The sequence below is a fragment of the Mirounga angustirostris genome, unplaced genomic scaffold, assembly GCF_029215605.1.
Source record: "Mirounga angustirostris isolate CCGP_5_RB_7025 unplaced genomic scaffold, mMirAng1.0.hap1 SCAF_7, whole genome shotgun sequence".
NCBI lineage: Eukaryota > Metazoa > Chordata > Mammalia > Carnivora > Phocidae > Mirounga > Mirounga angustirostris.
This window is the reverse complement of record NW_026991715.1, coordinates 36,147,929-36,166,561: the sequence shown is the minus strand read 5'-3', so window position 1 is coordinate 36,166,561 and position 18,633 is coordinate 36,147,929. Positions and strand designations below refer to the sequence as shown.

The 18,633-nt window shown below is 45.0% G+C and overlaps 1 long non-coding RNA gene and 1 pseudogene across 1 annotated transcript in view; one reads left to right on the top strand and one right to left on the bottom strand.

Annotated features, from left to right (window-relative positions):
* The window catches only part of LOC123857496 (uncharacterized), a 169,929-nt gene that overhangs the window by 51,751 nt on the left and 99,545 nt on the right, over positions 1 to 18,633 (bottom strand). The gene's annotated exons all lie outside the window — the stretch shown is intronic.
* The window catches only part of LOC123854319 (F-box only protein 27-like), a 34,619-nt pseudogene that overhangs the window by 2,395 nt on the left and 13,591 nt on the right, over positions 1 to 18,633 (top strand).

Genomic DNA, 18,633 nt, shown 5'->3' with positions numbered 1-18,633 from the left:
CAACCACCCCCCACTATGACTCACAGTAGAAAAATTCACAGTGAAACACAGACCTGCATCTGAAAACTGCCCTCACCCCTTGCTAGACACAGAAACAGCAGAGAGTTATTTTGAAGTTTCTGATCTGCTAACCTCCCACCCAGACATCTCTAGCTTCTGCTCTGTCTGCAACTGGAGAGAAAGGGGACATTTGACACTAACAAGATTTGGTTCTCATCTCAGCTTTATATCATTTCTGCCAATGAACACTTTCCAGGCCACGGCTCAGCTTCATTCTTCCTTGATTTTTCTTTTTTTTTTAAAGGCCTATGGACCTTGCACTTGAAGGTCAGTTTCTATTAACTTTCCTTTCTCTAGTCTGCCTCCAAAACCAAAAAAAAAGGCTAAAAAGCAAAAGCAAAATCCCAAATGGCTTGGTGGTGGTTTGGCAAGTGGCAGGTTTCTCCCGGAGAGAGGCAGAATTTGTGGATAAAGGGTTAAACATTAACACACTTCCCTGGAAGGTCTCTCCTGTCCTGTTAATGGAACCCAAGTGCAAACCTTGGCAGGAATTGCACATTAGCTCATGACAGGTGTAGGCTTCATGCTGGTTGCTGCTGCATTTCTAGCAAAAAATCAGGGACATGGGGACCACTCCATGACACAGTAGGCTGGAACAGATTGCTTTGCAGACCTCTCCTCTGGCTGAAATAATTCCCTATAACAACTTCCTTGACACGCTGTTAGTATGGCCTATTTCCAAGGTAATGGCTGATGCATGAGGATATAATAGACATCATCTGTGGTCTTCCAGAGACGAAGCTGCCAGAACCACCCTGCTGCATTTTTCTCATAGAGGCATTCACCCATTCGGCAATGTTTACTAAACTGGGTCCCCTTGTTACACGCTCCCCAGCAGTCTCTAGTTCTTTCCACGTCATAACATTGTTCACTTTTTAATCTAAGTCTGGGGCCACAAACTCAACCATCTATGGGGACTTGCCAGATAATATAAATGTCTGAAGCAGGCTAGGGACAACCAGAGCATCTCTGCCTGTCTAAAGGGAGATGTCACTCACTCCTGTGCAGGTGTTTTCACTTCAGGAGTCTCTTCTGGAAGAACTCTTTGCAGATCTCTTCTGATTAAAAATGGGCTCGTCAGCAATGTCCTTACAGTGTCAAGACGGTCTGTATCCTGGGCTGAACAGTGTCCCCCCAGATTCATGTCTACCTGGAACCTCACCATGTGACTTTATTAGGAAATATGATCTTGGCAGATTTAATTAATTAAATAAAGATGAGATCACACTGGATGAGGATGGGCCCTAAATCCAATGACTGATATCCTTATAAAAGGAGAGATGCAAAGACACACAGAGAGGAGGATGCTACGTGCAGACAGGGCCAGACACTGGAGTGATACATCTACACGTCAAGGAATGCCAAGTAATGCCAAGGATCGCCAGCAACCACCAAAAGCTAGGAGAGAGACAAAGAATCACCTGGCTGAAGATGGGACTCTACTATACTTGTATTTATTTACTTACTATTTAAAAAATTTTTTTAAAAGATTTTATTTATTTGAGAGAGAGAGGGACAGAACAAGCAAAGGGGAGGAGCAGAGGGAGAGGGAGAAGCAGGCTCCCCGATGAGCAGGGAGCCCGACATGGCCTTGATGCCAGGACCCTGGGATCATGACCTGAGCCAAAGGCAGATGTTTAACCGACTGAGCCACCCAGGCGCCCTTGTATGTATGTATGTATGTATGTATGTATGTATTATTTTTTATTTATTTTTAAAGATTTTATTTATTTATTTGACAGAGAGAGACACAGCGAGAGAGGGAACACAAGCAGGGGGAGTGGGAGAGGGAGAAGCAGGCTTCACGCTGAGCAGGGAGCCCGATGCGGGGCTTGATCCCAGGACCCTGGAATCGTGACCTGAGCTGAAGGCAGACGCTTAATGACTGAGCCACCCAGGCACCCCTGTATTTATTTACTTTTAACTGAAAATTTTTTTTGTCTTATAAAAGAGCAAAACATTTCAGTGAAAAAGAACAAAAACAAATATGCTTATAGGCCTATATGCTATGCCGTGTCTCATCTGAACTATCACAATGACCCCAAATCTATTCTGGCTCCTTTCAACCCACACTCTACACTGTAGCCAGAGGGATCTTTTGAAAACTCAAATCAGATGATGTCACCCATCTCCCTCAAATCCCTTAATGATGTCCCATTGCTCTTCCAATAAAGACTAAAATCTTGGGCGCCTGGGTGGCTCAGTTGGTTAAGTGACTGCCTTCGGCTCAGGTCATGATCCTGGAGTCCTGGGATCGAGTCCCACATCGGGCTCCCTGCTCAGCAGGGAGTCTGCTTCTCCCCCTGACCCTCCCCACTCTCATGCTCTCTCTATCTCATTCTCCCTCTCAAATAAATAAATAAAATCTTTAAAAAAAAAAAAAAAGACTAAAATCTTTACCATGGCCCATGAGGCCCTGCTTGCTCTGGCCCCTCTGGCCCTACTCACTCTCTGCCTTCAAGTACCACAGGCTTCTAGTGGCTCATGCTCCTTATATTCTCTTTAACCTCAGGACCTTTGCACCTGTGGTCTCTCTACCTCAAGTAGCTTTATCTCCCTCACCCTCACAATGTGCACATACACACACATGCTCAGACATACATATGCCCCTTGTACCTGGCTAATGCAAGGATGCCTACTCATCCTTCAGATCCCAGTTCAGTCATCATTTCCTCAGGAAAACTCTCCCAAACCTCTCCCTCTTCAAAAATATTAGTCCTATCTCTTTCAGATACTCTCATGGTACCATGTCCCTTAGAAATCTAGTATTTCCCGCCTAAATGTGTATGATCATCTGATTCATTGTCACCTCCAGTGGACTGTAAGGGTGATCCCTCCCACTTAACATGGTGCCTGCCATACAATATGGTCTCATAGGAGGCATCTAGTATCATCCTCCAAGGAGTTTACATGCTTTTCTCCTACTCCAGGTTAAACCTTCTCTACAGCCTCTTTCGTCCAGTAGTCCTTGGTTTGTACTTTCATTAGAGTAACACTGCAGATTTTGCACTGTTCTGTGATCTTCACATCTGTGTACGTCGTCTGGCCATTGGCCACACTGGGAGCAGGAATTATACTACATTCGTCATCGCATTATTCAATGGGTCTCTTGTCACACTTGGATTCTTAAAGGCAGATTTTAAACCTTCGTCTTGTAATAATTATAAGGAGGCCTTCCAGAGTTGTATGGACAGAGAGGACGGCAGAGCTGTTAAGACGGTCTGTATCCAAGTTCGAATTCACTTTGTGCTACTTCTATGAGATTTTGGACCAGTTAGTTCACTTCATTGTGCCTTAATTCCTTACCTGGAAAACAAGGGTAAGAACAGTACCCCTAACAGAATGACATTCTAAAGATGGAAAAGGCACAAAGGTCCTTGAGCTGAGTGGGCATGGGCATACTCAGTTACATCAGCTATGATTGGCACTAACTTTTGTTGCTGGAGTCAGCGAATGCTCTTCTTTACATTAAAAAGTATAATAATAGGGGGCCCTATCTGGTTCAGTCAGTAGAATATGTGATCCTTGATCTCAGGGTGGTGAGTTCAAGCCCCATATTGGGCATAGAGATTACTTAAAAAAAAAAAAAGGTATAAGAATGATAGCAGCTAATTCCTTCTAAGATGGAAATCCTTGAAGGTTCGGGGAAAAGCTTCATCAACTTTTAGAAAAGCAACTATTCCAGAGGAAAAAAATTTAAGACGTATTGATCTAGTCCCCAAAAGCAGCAGAAGAGACAGGGGATAATAGGCACAAGTCAGGGAGGGTAGCTTTGAACAGGAGGGCTACTTCTTTGCAATGCCAACTCTACTTTTTAGGAAGACTTCATTTGAAATGACAGATTTCCTACTGCATGGGCTCCCCTCTGGTATAAATGCCTTGCTCAGATGGTTCTAAACTCAAAAGTTCTACCAACTGTTTTCAGCTGGGGGCTAGTCCCTACGCCAAGAACATTAGTGACAATGTCTGGAGAAATTTGTAATTGTTATGACTTGGGCAGAGAGGGGTGGAGCGGGAGGAGGAGAGGGGTGGGGGAAGAGCAGCTTGCTCCTGGCATCTAGCGGGTAGAGGCCCAGGACACTGCGACACACCCCACAATGCACACAGCGGCACCCACAGCCCCAACACAGAATTTATCCATCCAAAATGTTGACAGTACTGAGGTAGAGAAACCTCATTCTAGATCATTACATCTCAACATCGTAGGGGTGCTAGACCTGTATTCACAAACATCACATTACAGGTTTGGAAAATTTTGTTTCTGTGACATTTCAACTGGCCCCTCTTGCCAAAGAAGAGCCTTCAACAATAATCAGTGTGTTTTAGGACTCTAGAACATAAAGGAGTCTGCCTGGATCTAAACTAAATCTCTCATATCTTCCACCCATCCAGGCCCCAAAATTCCCTTTCGTGTCCACTGTCCTTCAGAATGGACCACAATGCTTAGAGGAGCTCCAAGCTGCTCAGTGCCTGCAGGAAATCTGTGGTTAATCACTTCAACCTGCTTTACTTTAAGAGAGATTTTCTGAGACCTGTTTATTGTTCCACTGCTTGGCTTCTCCGGAGTTATCTATGACCGAAGTATTAACATTTATTTGTAGAGTAGAAGGTATATTTTTACTCTCACATCTCTTCCAAGTCCCTGAATTAAATTAGTACGAACTTTCCAAAATAAATTCACCTTTGAGCTGAAACTAAGCATGGGAAGTTTCAGTCCAAAAGGATACCTTATTGGAAAGTTAGAGGCAAAGGAAAATGAGGATTATAACGAATATTTGAGTGTAACCTCAGCACTCGTAGTTACCAAGGATATTTGTTATTTAAAAGATTCTCTAAGAGATTTGATGTGTGCAATCCAAGATTGCCATTCAATTCCCTTTTCTTCAGACTCAAAAGAAAAAACAACTGGAAATAAATAGAATGGAAAAATCAGCACATGTGGATCTAATTCTGCACCATGTCACTGGTTAAAACCCAAGGAAAGAATGTTTTATCAGAATGCGAAAAGGGGAACGATCAATAACAGGAAGGAAGATCTCTTATTCCTTCCCTCCACAAACGTTAATTTCTTGGACCACGACTATGGTCGGGTAGCAGTTGTCAACGGCTCCAAGTTAACATTCTATGTGAATGGCCACTATGGTTCTTCCTACAGAAAACGGTTCTTATAGCTCTGGGTGATTTGTACCACAGATAGACAGATGTTAGGGCATTCGGTGCTGGTTTTTTTCTCTTGATTCTCAACACAAGAAAGTATTTCCCAATCACGTCCAACCCTTGAAAGATTCAAAACCTGTACAATTCTGATATGCACCTTTTCAATAATCTATTCATGGCCCTAACTGCAACTTTGCTCACATAAGGCCCAAATAAAATTCTACTAGTCAATGCAGCATTAAAACTAGTGCATTTTTAAAACTGCTGTCCTCCAGATGAAACTATTATTTTCCAACAGTTTTTGGCAGCAACGGAATGCTTTTCTTCCACCTTCACACCCGCAAACACACATACAGCCTTGGGCAGAATTGGAATACACAGAATAGATAAAAGAGGAATGGCTTTAAAAAAGCAGGGGTCCCAGAAGCTCAGACCCACCTCCCCATTCCAATACTCTTCTTTGTTCCTGCTGTCTGGAAAAATACATGAAAAAAAAATGGTTTCAAAATTATTTTTTTCAGGGGCGCCTGGGTGGCTCAGTCATTAAGTGTCTGCCTTCGGCTCAGGTCATGATCCCAGGGTCCTGGGATCGAGCTGTGCATCGGGCTCCCTGCTCGGCAGGAGGCCTGCTTCTCCCTCTCCCACTCCCCTGCTTGTGTTCCTGCTCTCTCTCTCTGTCAAATAAATAAATAAAATCTTGAAAAAAATTTACTTTTTTCATTTTTCAACAGAGTTGGCATCATTTAGAGAGAGTCCTTATTCAGGCCACAGGAGCACTGAACCAAATTCTCTTAATTTTAACAGCTCACATAAATAGTAGTTACCAGGGAGTGTAATCTGGGCAAAGCCACTTTTGTTTTTCCTTTCCTTGATTCTGTGTTACTTTCATTTTTATGATTTGCCCCCCAAAAGCAGTCTTTACTTAAAAAAAAAAAGCATATGTTGAAAAAAATTAACATTTTACCAAGCTTCCTTTTTGTCTTTTTGGTTAATACTTCTTCTAGATTGCATCCTGGCAAAAGTAAAAGAGTCAGAAGGACAAATGCATCTTTCCTTGTTTTTCACCTACGATGTGATCCAACTATAATACACATGTAACTATGGAGTCAGTCAAATTAACACACACTATATAGTTTTAAAGGGGTCCTATGCATTATCTTCAATGTATTTTCATGCATTTAGTCTCTATGAATGTAAGATGCTTGCACTGTGATGTCTGTCACCCACCCTGTCAGGGTTGATTCTCTTTCTCTGGATGGCTAGACAGAGATCCCCACCGCCATCATGGCTCAGTGGACATTCCTTCCACCACCTTTCATCAAAGAAACCACATTCCTAGATGAAGGAAGACAGTTCTTCCTCCATCCAAGGCATGTCCCTCTTCCAAGGGCATGTTCTGGGCATAGGCTAATAAATTCTTAACACTCATAACCCAAAGGATATGTGTACATTGGTGGGTAATTTTATGTTTTTAAATAAAAACATTTATTAAAATTCACAGGACCTTAAATGTGTACTTGGAATGGGAAGACATCCTTAGAAATGTTTTTTCATCAGAAAATGACCCCCCACAATGCATGTTATCACCAAAACGATAATCACCACCTCAAATCTGTAATCCTACCAAAAGAAGCCTGCACAACAGAAGCCATAAGATGACAGGGGTTTGCGGAAGCTCACATTCCCTAAAATATCCTTAGCATTCCTCTCTAAAAAGCATGGGGGAAGTCAAAGCTGAAATTGTGCCTTCTTCCTGGCCAGTTCTGAAAAACAATGTACCAGAGGCTCGGCATCTTATCTTATGGTTCACATTTCTAGAGAAGTCGAATAGAGAAAGTGCATTTGGATTGGCACATAGTTTGAACTATTTTACTTTAGAGAAAGAAAAATTAAGCAATCCTGGAAGAACTCCATATTCTTCTTTTTTAAAAAAAATTTTTAAGTTCCTCTTGAAAACTAGTTACTCCTTTGAGCAGGAAGGAAGGGTTTGGAACAGCTGTCCCTGAGTGAGTTGGGAGAATGTTAATCACTGTCCCTTCTCTCCTTTACTTAAAGATTAGCTCACATCCCAGGCCCCTGCAAAAGGAAACTGCATACACTTAACTTTTGAGACTACCATGAGGAATATCTCTGTAACAGTAGTAGTATGTCAGCCAGATCTTAGAGACGCTCAAGTCCGGAAATGTACCCCAAAAGCAACAAAAGCCCAAAGGGTTGGCAGTGGGCTGACTGGACATTTGAGAAAGTCATTTGTCTCCTGACTAAAGCTCCCCAGGAAGAAGTCAAATGTAACAAAAATGGTTTTAAAAAAATTGAAATTGACATACACATGGGCATCTGCAACTTTAGCCAGAGCCTTCCTAGGCAGAGTGAACTTGCAGACCATGTTAGGTTAAAAATATTATATTAAATGCAATTTCCTCTGCATATTGTTAAGTGAGGAGAGCAAGATGTGGGCAAGTAGCTAATATATAATCCCACTGTAATCACAAACAATATTTCTCCCAAACCCGAATGAAAATATTTTGCTCCATATCATTATTTGAACACAGAGCTAGGTGTGGAAGGATATACAAATTGCTAATATTTATAACAGGGAGGAAGCTAAGAGAAGAGAGGGAAAAGGAGTTAAAAAAAAAAAAAAAGACACACACACACACAGACTCTCACTGGATAGAAAAATATGCATGGCCTAGTACTTGATATGTGTGTTGGTTGGTTAATTCTATGTTTTTAAATAAAAGAGACACATAATTCTATAAAAGAGGGACAGACTGTTGTTAGAAACATACTCATGGCAATAACTAGAAGGTGACACAAACATTTGTTTTCAGGATGAAACCATGCATGGTTTCCTTAGAGTCACAAAATAAGACATTTTATCAATATGGAGTATGACAGATTCTCCACCTGCAGGTAATACGCTTTCTAACACAACAGTTCGATATGAGGACGAACATCAGTTGCATTTGAAAACTGGGTCTGAGACAGTGTGCAGACAGGCGGGGGTCTATGGGATCTAAATGAATCAGATATGGCCTAAAAAACAGACGGTTTGCCGCTGTGTGACAAGAAGGGAAAGCAGTCCCCTCCGTTGGTTTTCTCGGGCTCCGGGTGGTCCGGAGGTCTGTGACCTCTTGGAGCGCTGGAGACCACCACCCCCAGAGTCGCAGAGCGCTGAAGTGAAAAGCTAAACCCCGAGTACATATAGCAAAACACGCCCTTAAGTCTGTCAATATGGCAGCAAGATGCTCGCTTTAGCCGGTGGATAGGAAACTGATCAGGAAAAAAAAAAATTAAGGAAACAAAATATTAAAAATGTAGATGTGACGGAAATCATAAACAGCCTAAAGCTCCTCTCCCTTCGGGAACAGCTGTGTCTGCTAATCCCTCGAGGAGTCCTCCCTGCGATCGCCCTTCCTTCCTTCCTCTGTCTCTCTCTAATAGCTCCCTTGTTCCTGCTGGACAAAACTAGCCCTTTGTGGCTGCTCTCAGAACAACATTAAAAACAGGAATAGGGAAATTGTAAACAGGAGGCTTCTGGTCTACAGGCAAAGACACACACAGGCCTCTGAGGCCTACTTCATGCTAAGCAAAGAAACAGATCTTTGTTGCTAAAGGGATTAGGGCTGCGGGGTTTCGGAGGCACTGCTGAGGCATTCAGCTGGCCTCAAGTAGGGGCTTTGTAAAGAGATACCTCCATTAGAGGTCTGTGAGCGGAAATCATTCATACTCTTTATACAATCTGGGTAATGTGATAGTGTTGGACTGCTCAACGCCTCTGGTGAGGCAGGGTCCTATCTCCTTGAATGGTAAATTCTTCAGCAGCTCAATAGATGGTGGTATAATTACCTTCACTGACTTTTTTTTTTTGAGGTGGTGGTGGTTGGGGTGGGGGTGAGGGGAGGTCGGTCTTCTACCTTTAACCCTTAGTGGGAGTGACGTTAAAGATCACCCAGAGGCTGAGAGGCAAAGTCTTCCTAAGTCAGCTCAGAGGCAGTCACGGAACTTTTTGTGCTGGCATCTTCCATGATCAAAAATGACCCTCTCTGGTGCATCCTCTGCGCATCGTCAATGATGACTTTGTCCCCACATTCATCATGATGATGGAAATCTCCATAACTCATTCGGTGCCTCGGCCTCCCCCCAACAGACCTAGTTCCTCTCTATCCTATGCCCGCCAGTCCTTCCTTGCCTCCCCCTCCCCAGGCTGCATTGGTGTTCCCTCCTCCGAGGTCTCCCTTGTAGAATTCTCCATAAACTTGGAGACTCTGTGTGTGTCTGCTACGCCAGCAGGTGATGAGCTCCTTGAGAGCAGTTGCTAATTTATCTTTGTATCTATAATGCCTGGTCCTTCATAGGTGCCCAGAGCTGTGTCCAGCAGAATGATGGAGTTCGACCATGGTGCCTTCAGATCAGTCCCTGTGGTAGCTGGGAAGATTATGTTGGCTTGCCTTAATGGTTTTTGAGGAATTTTTTAAAATTTATCAGAGAACCCTTGTAGAGAACCTGGGGTCTTAAGAAAGCAAGCAAAAAAACACTGTGGCCAGTGAGGAAAGAAAAGGAGTCCTCCAAGGAAGACGGTAAGAGGTCACTTCCCACAAAGAGCCAGCAGACTTCTAAGGGACCTGGCTCATCCTGGCCAGGTCTCCACATTCTTCTCAGTTAAGGAAGTGTCACCAGAAGAATGGAAATGCTCTTTGGGTTCATATTTAGAGTACCTGGAAATAAATATTAATTATGGTATCAGCTGTTGTATACTCAGGAAACTTCTCAGACATAATTCCAAGAATTAGAACTACAGGAAGAGATGGTGCATCAGAGCTAAGGGACAGTTTCCCCCAGTACAATCAGACCAATCCTAGACGGCTGACAAACTCATTCAGGTAGATGTGGATTTTGCGGAAACTTCACTTAGAAAGGATCCTGGTTTCCGTATAAGATAAGCTTGCAAATACCATGGGGGCTTTGCAACAACTGATGGAAGGCTGATGTTTTTCTCCACTGATGCTTTCAGTTCTCTGGGACACGCTTCTCTGTGAGCACGGCCTTGGATGCCATTAATTGTTGGCTCTTCCCATTGTTCACCATTCTCTATCCAGATTACCTCTCTTCTCGCCATTTGGCAGATGGGACTCTGTTCTTACATTATTAACATCACTGTCTGCAAAAAGCAGTTACATATGGAAGGAAGAAAACAGAGCAATGAGATCATGGGCTTTGTCTCGAATTCTGCCACTGACTCCATCACCCATTCAACCAACGAAGGCTGAGCACCTGCTATGCACCACACACTGAGCTGGGCACTGAGAAGAGAAGCATGACACAGGACTCGATGTGAAGAGGGGGAGGCACACAGAAACAGAGTGGAGTGGCTAATACCATGACGGCAACCTGCACAAAACCTTCTCAGAGCACTGGGAAGCTGAAGGAGTACAGGAGGTCCTCCTGAAAGAGACGAGTGCTTAGCCCAGAAGATCCCAGATAGATAAAAAAGCCACAATCATTTGGGATAACTACAGATATATGAATATAAAATACAAATCAAGTAAGATTACTACTAAATTCTCGGATGTAATAATGGCACTGTGGTTATGTAAGAGAATGTCCCGTACTTTGGAGATACACACTGCACTACTCATAGGTGAGGAGTCATGATACCGAAAGTTACTTTCAAATGGTTCAGAAAGAGATGTACCGATCTGGGTGTGTGTGTGTGTGTGTGTGTATGTGTGCGTGCAAGCGCATGTATATACATTTATATACATATATATAAGTGTATACATACATATATATAAAGGGGGATGGAGGGAAGAGAATATGCAAAATGTTAGTCAATCTGGGTATATATGAACATTTCTTGTACAATCTTTTAGTTTACTGCATTTTTTCAAATTTTCAAAATAGAATATTGGATAGACAATTGTTAAAAATATATGCATACAGGGGTGCCTGGGTGGTTCAGTCGGTGGAGCGTCCAACTCTTGACTTTGGCGCAGGTCTTGATCTCAAGTTTGTGAGATCAAGCTCCACGGAGGGTTCTGTGCTGGGTGTGGATCCTGCTTAAGATTCTCTCTCTGCCTGGGCACCTGGGTGGCTCAGTCGTTAAGCGTCTGCCTTCGGCTCAGGTCATGATCCCAGGGTCCTGGATTCTAGCCCATCAGGCTCCCTGCTCCGTGGGAAGCCTGCTTCTCCCTCTGCCACTCCCCCTGCTTGTGTTCCCTCTCTCACTGTCTCTCTGTTGAAAAATAAATAAAATCTTTAAAAAAAAAAAAAAGATTCTCTCTGCCTTACACACACACACACACACACACACACAATTGATCCTTGAACAATGCAAGGGTCAGAGACACGGACCCCCGTGCGTTCAAAAATCCATGTATAAATTTTGACTCCCCAAACACTTAACTAATAGCGTATTGTTGACCAGAGTCTTACCAAAAACAAAGTCAATTAACACGTATTTTGCATATTAATATGTATCATATACTGTATTGCTACAATTAAGCAAAGTGGAAATGTTATTAAGAAAAGAAAATGTAAGGCACCTGGGTGGCTCAGTTGGTTAAGTGTCTGACTCTTGATCTCAGCTCAGGTCTTGCACTTACAGTCATGAGTTTGAGCCCTGCAATGGGCTCCATGCTGGGCATGAAGCCTACATAAAAATAAAAATAAAATAAAATAAAATAAAATAAAATAAAAATAGGATGCCTGGGTGGCTTAGTTGGTTAGGTGTCCAACTCTTGGTTTCGGCTTGGGTCATGATTTCAGGGTCCTAGGATCGAGCCCGGCGTTGGGCTCCGTGCTCAGTGGGGAGTCTGCTTGAGGATTTCTCTCCCACTCTCCCTCCCCCCACTCATTCACTCTTTCTCAAATAAATAAATAAAACCTTTTTTAAAAAGAAAAAGAAAAAAGAAAATGTTGCTACAAAAATCATAAGAAAGAGAAAATACATTTACAGTACTGTTCTGTGTCTATAGGAAAAAATCCACATTTGTAAGTGGACCTGCGAAGCTCACACTTGGGTTGTTCAAGGGCTAGCTACATTTATAAAGCTATTACAAGAGCTAAGACTGGACTGGAAAAAGAGAAGTGTGCATTAGTCAGATAATGACAGAAGGGAGGTACCCAAGGGAGAGCTGATGGCTGGAGCATGGGATTTGGGGATGGTAGCTGGTATGCACAAAACCACTCCTAGCCCAAAGGTGACACTCGTGTATATTTATCAAATGAATGAAAGAGTTGAACAGCATCGTTTATGCAGGGAACTGCAAGCAGATCAGACCAAAGTGAGCATAAGGTTTATGTTAAAGAGTGAGAGCCGATTTGGCTATACAGGCAGGGGGTCTGTCATGGAGGCCTTCGTATATTCTGCCAAGGTCCTGGGACTTTATCCTGTGGGCGACGGCAGCCACGAGCAGGAGGCAATGTGGTCAGATTAGCATCTAGAGGGACCACCCTGGCAGTCAGGTGTCATGTGGAGTGATGGAGCACAGACCTCAAGGCAGGAGACAAGGATACCAGTCAGGATGCCTTTGGCTCCCTTAAACACAAAGCTCTGAGTCTAACTGGCTGAATTTATCAAGAAACTTATTATCCAACATAGCTGCAAGCTCTGAAATGACAGGCAGCAGATGTGGTTGATTCAGTGGCTCAAAAATGTAACCACGGACCCAGGTTCCATCCTCTCTGCACTCTACCATTCTCTGTGGGGTCTGCCTGCAGACTGCCTTTCCTCATCTTTACAGGATGGCCGTAGCAGCTTCCAGAGTGATGTGCAGACACAGTGAAGACCACAGACAGAAGGGAGCCGTTCCTTCTTTGGTCTCTCTCAGCAAGGAAAACTTTTCCAGAAGCTTCCCAGCAAACACTGCCTCACATCCCACTAGCCCAGATTGGATCACAAGCCCATTTCAAAACCAATCATTGTCAAGGGAACAAGATTACATGTTTGGCTCGGAATAAGAATTTATACACAGAGGGAAGGAACTACAATGAATCATCACTTAAAACACTTGGGAGCCTACTGGTCCAGGCAAAAGACGCTGGAAACTTAAACTAAGATAATGGTGGCAAAGAATGGAGAGATGAGAACAGATTCATGATTTATTTAGGAAGTTATGTTGGTACAATCTGATGGTGGATTGAAGGTGGAGGAGGAGGAAAGGGGGAAAAGGACACCCTCTTCTATAATTCCAGCTTGGATGAATGGGGGGAAGGAAGTGCCATTAACTGAGGTAAGGTACCCACGAGGAGAGCAGAGGAGGGTTTGGGGAAAAGGTGGTTTGGGGCATATTCAACTGGAAGTGCCTGTGGGCTTCAGAATAAAGGTGCTGGGCAGGGAGCGGAATTTAGGACTCAAACCGTTATCCCACACAGGTGGTCCATACTCAGCCATGGTTCTCAAATGGGCTTTGGTCTCTACAGACATTTTTGAACCAATATTTAATCACTGAGAGATTCCAAATAGGATTATATATTTCTGGTTTCTCTGGAAAATCTGGCAACACTGGACCTAAATTGCTGCCTGTCAATAGTCAGTGGAGGCCAGTAGCAGCCATTCTCTTTAGCTAGAATAAGAGGTTCTCTGGCCTGCCACACTCACCCACTATCTCTCTGCCTTTACCTGCTTGGCCCTGAAGCCATTTCCAACTAATACCCGGGAAAGAGGCCTGAGCTGCAGAAACACATCTGGTAGTCACTGGTATTTAGATGGTGGTCAAAGACCTCACTGCGGATGCCGTCACCCAAAGAGAAAGTGGAATGAAATAGGTCAAGGAGGTAATCCTGAAGCCATCAGTGTTTTAGAAGTGGAGGAAGAGAAATTCACGCTGGAGAGAAAAACAAAGAAACTGGAGCGGAGCGAGTGAGCGCGAAGTCTCAAGAGCTAAGAGAGGAGAGCTAAAGTTGGAGGGAGGGCTCTCCTGTGCCACATTCAACAGGACATCCAGGGAAGAAGGATCCTAAGGAGATGGGACATTGGGGAAGTAAGTCGTGGGCGGCCCAGGAGCCTAGCTGTGTGGCACAGTGAGGGAAGAGGCAGACAGCATGATGTGCATGGGCTGCTCAGGTGAGAAAGGAGGAGTAAAGCCGGATGAAACTAGAGAGGCCATGGGGTCAAGGCACGGTCCCTTGGCAGGATCAGAGACACCTGGACATTGTAAAGCGAAAAAGAAGCCAGGAGTGAGATGAAGGCCAGAGAAATCTCACAGAGGGATGAACAACAGAACCAAGCCCAAAAGGAGGTAGTGGGGGCAGGGGAACAAAAGGGTGAGACATAGGTGGCTGGATTCACTGCAAAAATGAGAGGCCTCCAAGGCTAGTGGACTGGAGGTGATGATAAATCTGGAAGCAGATGGGTGTGTTCAAAAACTTGAGAGCTGCGGTGACTTGTGGTACCCCAGCCTGGAATCTGCTTGAGATCCTCTCCCTCTGCTCCTCCCCACCCCCAGACCTGTTTGTGCATTCTCTCTCTCTCTCTCTCTCAAATAAATAAATTAAATTAATCTTTAAAAAAAAAAAAAGAAAATTGAGAGCTAAGTCATCACCGAGCCTGGCGCTGGCGGGGGGTAGGGGGCTGCGTAGCAGTAGGGGGGAACCATGGGTTCAGGGACACACCAGCCCAGGACCACCAGCCCAGGACCCCCAACCAGAGCCGGAACCTGAGAAGGTGCTAGACCTGAGCCAACTGCCACCTGAGCTGCTCCTGGTGGTGCTGAGCCACGTGCCCCCATGCACTGCTGCCAGATACGCGGGGGCTGGCATGCCCCCTGGTGGACAGCCAGGCCCCGTGGCCACTCATGCTGGCCCAGGACCACCGCGCTCTGTTGCTGCTCAACCACAGCGGCCTCTACTTCTGTGAGAAAGCGCAGATGGATCGATGCAACCTCAGGTGTAACCCCTGTGGCCAAGAAGGCCTCCAGAAATGGATGGTGCAACATGCTGGGGATGGCTGGGTGGTGGAAGTGAACAAGTCAAGAGGGGCTAGAGCTCCCTTGCAGAGCTGCTTTGTGTCTTCCTTCAGCGGATGTGGCAAGAAGCAGGTCTTAGACCTGGAGGAGCAGGGTGTGTGGCCAGAACTGTTAGATGGTGGCAAGATTGAGATTTGTCAACCAGACGGTCCTGAGTAAATTCTCTGCTAGGCCTGATCCCGACCAGCAGTGGAACAATGATGTCTGCTTTCAGGTCACTCACATGTTCTCCATCAAGATGGGCCGGCCACTTTGAGTCTTTCGAACAGTGGGGCCAGGACATGCAGCTCTGGGCTGGTCGCTATGGAGCCCGTGTGATCAACTGCAGGGTGATCATGCCAGCCTGTGTGTCTTACTCAAGGGCTGTCCTCACCAAACAACCTAACTGGGACCTTCCAGCACCTGGGATCATTGGCCAGGACTTCTCATTAACCAAGGACATGTACTTCCCTGACATCCTGGGTACTCCAGAGTCCATTCAAGCGTTCTTCTGGGCACCTTCTTCAGCTTCTGGAAACTACTACAAGAAAGTTCTTCCATCAGATCTACCTACTGCTGTTGAAGGGCAGTCCTTCCCCTGTTGGGGGTGTGGAGAGGCAACAGGTGAGCACAGAGGAATGCTGGTCCTGGAGAGGGCTCTTTGCCCTCCCCCACTGAGGCCCTCTGATTCAGCCTCAGTCCCCTCTGGCCTTGTCTCCTCGTGTGTCTGCTTCAGGGGCTTCATTGGTCCCTTGAGGGAAGACCTCTCACCTCTGAAGCAGAACCTCATCCTTAGAGCTGGGACAAACTGGGTGACAAACTTAACCTCCTGGAGCTTCAAGACTGGGACCAGGTCTCGTGGCTCAAAGTCAACTCGCTCAAAAAATGTTTAGAGATCCTCAAGAACTGTAATCATGTGGTGTACAAAACTATTTTTTATTTTGAAATTTTTCACAAACATTGAGAGAATAAAATACATCAGCAACAACTATCTGCCAACCACATGTAATAAATTTATTATTTTGCCAGAAAGAAAGAAAGAAAAAAAGAAAGAAAGAAAGAGAAAGAAAGAAAGAAAGAAAGAAAAAAAGAAATCTGAGAGCTACTAATTGACCTGGCACAAGGGAGGACTCAGTAACCCTTCAACGAGATGCTCCAAGGTGCCAATCCTTTTCCATTTGGTATGAAGGATGGGATAGGGTGGGAAGAGTGGAGAGGCCTATCTCCCCAGCAGCAATGGTAGAGGACAGAGCCAGTTTTTAAGTCCTGGGAAGCAGAGTTCCTACCAGCAGAGAGAAAGCAGCACACACTGATAATCATTCTCCTAGGGGAAGACAGAGGCACCAGCTCTAAGGACAGAGGGGAAGGATCACAGCGACATCCACAGCCTCTGGGCCCTCTCTGCTGTGCACCCTGGTTTGGAGGAACGTTTGCCCTCTCCTCTATGCTTAACTCATCACAGAAGTGCCTGACATAAAGAAGAGGGCAGTCAATGTAACTCGACTCACGCAGGGGTGTCGACCGACTCTAACACCGATACCTCTGAAGCAAATGAGCACAAGGTTCTGTGTGTCGGACGTTACAGGAGGCCTTAGCGCTACCCTTACTCAAGGCCCTCAGGCTTCCTTCCAGGAGGTGTCTGCCAAAACAATTTTGGTAATGAGAAAGCATTTTGTGGTATTTTTCTGAGGAAATGTCCTATCCTGGGGAGTCAGAGAGATTCCAAGGCAATGGATTCCGAGGACAGCCCACTGTTGAGATCAAGGTTGTCACTGTGACCAACAACACCCTTCCTGGTTTGGGGTTGCAGTGTCTACAGGGCTGCCTGAGGCCCCAGAGTTGGGGCTGGGTCTTGGTGGCCCACGTTCCATTTCCCACAGTGGGAGCTCTGAGGAGCAGGGATAGTTTGCCACAACTCACCCTTGCCATCCAATTCAGTGACTTTTACCCTAAATTGTGGGTTAACAGGGCCAGAGGTGAGGGGTGACACCTAGTAGCATCAGTGAGCAATCCCCAGCACTCGAGCAGGCAACGGCCTTCCCTCTTCCTTTCCTCACCACATTTTAATAAAATTTCCCAAGCATAATTATTTCAATGTCTGTCTTCTGTGTCTTATTTATTTTATGGTGGAGTTGCTATGAGGCAGAAACAAACAAACAGAAAGCACTTTTAAAAAATGCAGGAGAAATATGCCCGCTCAGGTCACTAACTTGACATTAGGCATCCCCAGAAGAACTAAGATTTAACCGACATAAAAATCTCATGTCTTAAAAGCTCTCTCTGATCTTAAAAATACTATTCTGGTTACAGCCCTTCCACTGGAAAAAATCAGTATTCTGTAATTCCTTCTACAAACTGGGGGCATTAAAATAGAACCAGGGTTGCAAGAGGGAGGCATGGCAGCGTCATTTCGCCGGTTTTGAATGAAGTACTTCAACCCACCGTGCATTTCCCCAGAGGGGACGGAGAATATCTTTCAAGAACATGCTAAACACCCATCTGTCAGAAACAATTTTTGGGTACTGAGGTGTAGAGATGGAGAAGAGAACACACCATCCCTTGGGGCTCGTGCCTGTGCAGAACAGTTCTGCCTCTGTCTGATGCCTGTCCTCATTATCTTTGATCATGCCCCTGCTCGACAGGCATGGTGCCACCCACCTGCTAGGCTGGGGACACAACAGTCCAGGTCCTCAAGAAGCTCCCCTTGTCCTGGCAGAGCCAGACACCCAGACAATTACATGACAATAGCCCACTGTGAGAAGAACATTGGTGAGAACCCAAACCGAACACAACCATTAAATTACAGATTAGTGGGAAGAGGGCACCACTGAGAGCTGAACTCCTGTACCTCCAGGGCCCTGGGGGCTGGTTTCTCATGGAACACAAGAACCCCCTGGGGCAGGTGACCTTAGCTCCATATTCTTAGTGACACCCAAGGTCACCAGGAGAGTGAGGGGCACAGCTGGGATTTGAACTCCGGTTGCTCCAATTTCATGCTCCTTTTATATTGAGCAACACCTCTCGTACCATTCTTTAATTAGAGCCTTTCCTGACTCCCTGAACTGAATGTTACTTATTTGTACCTCTCTCTAGGCAACTGTCTTGGCCTGGAAGCACTGTCATTCATGTACTTGTCCATTTTACAGGACTGTAACCTTCAAAAGCAGGAATGGCATTTCTTTACGTGTTTTGTGTGTGTATAATTTTTAAGATAAGGTGTGCCTCTCTGATGAGCTGATATGAGGCAGACACCTAAACAAAATGAGAGCAATCCTTGAGGATGATGGGGGACAGGAGACTGGGATGGGGGATATTCCAGGCAGAGGGCACAGCAAAGGCAAAGGCTCTCCATCAAGGGGTGAGTTTGAGAAATAAAACCTCCATCTTACCCCACCTCCGCCGCTTTGTCCCCTGCCTCTGCTTTATTTTTCTTCAAGGCACTTTTCACTATTTGATGCTCCATTTA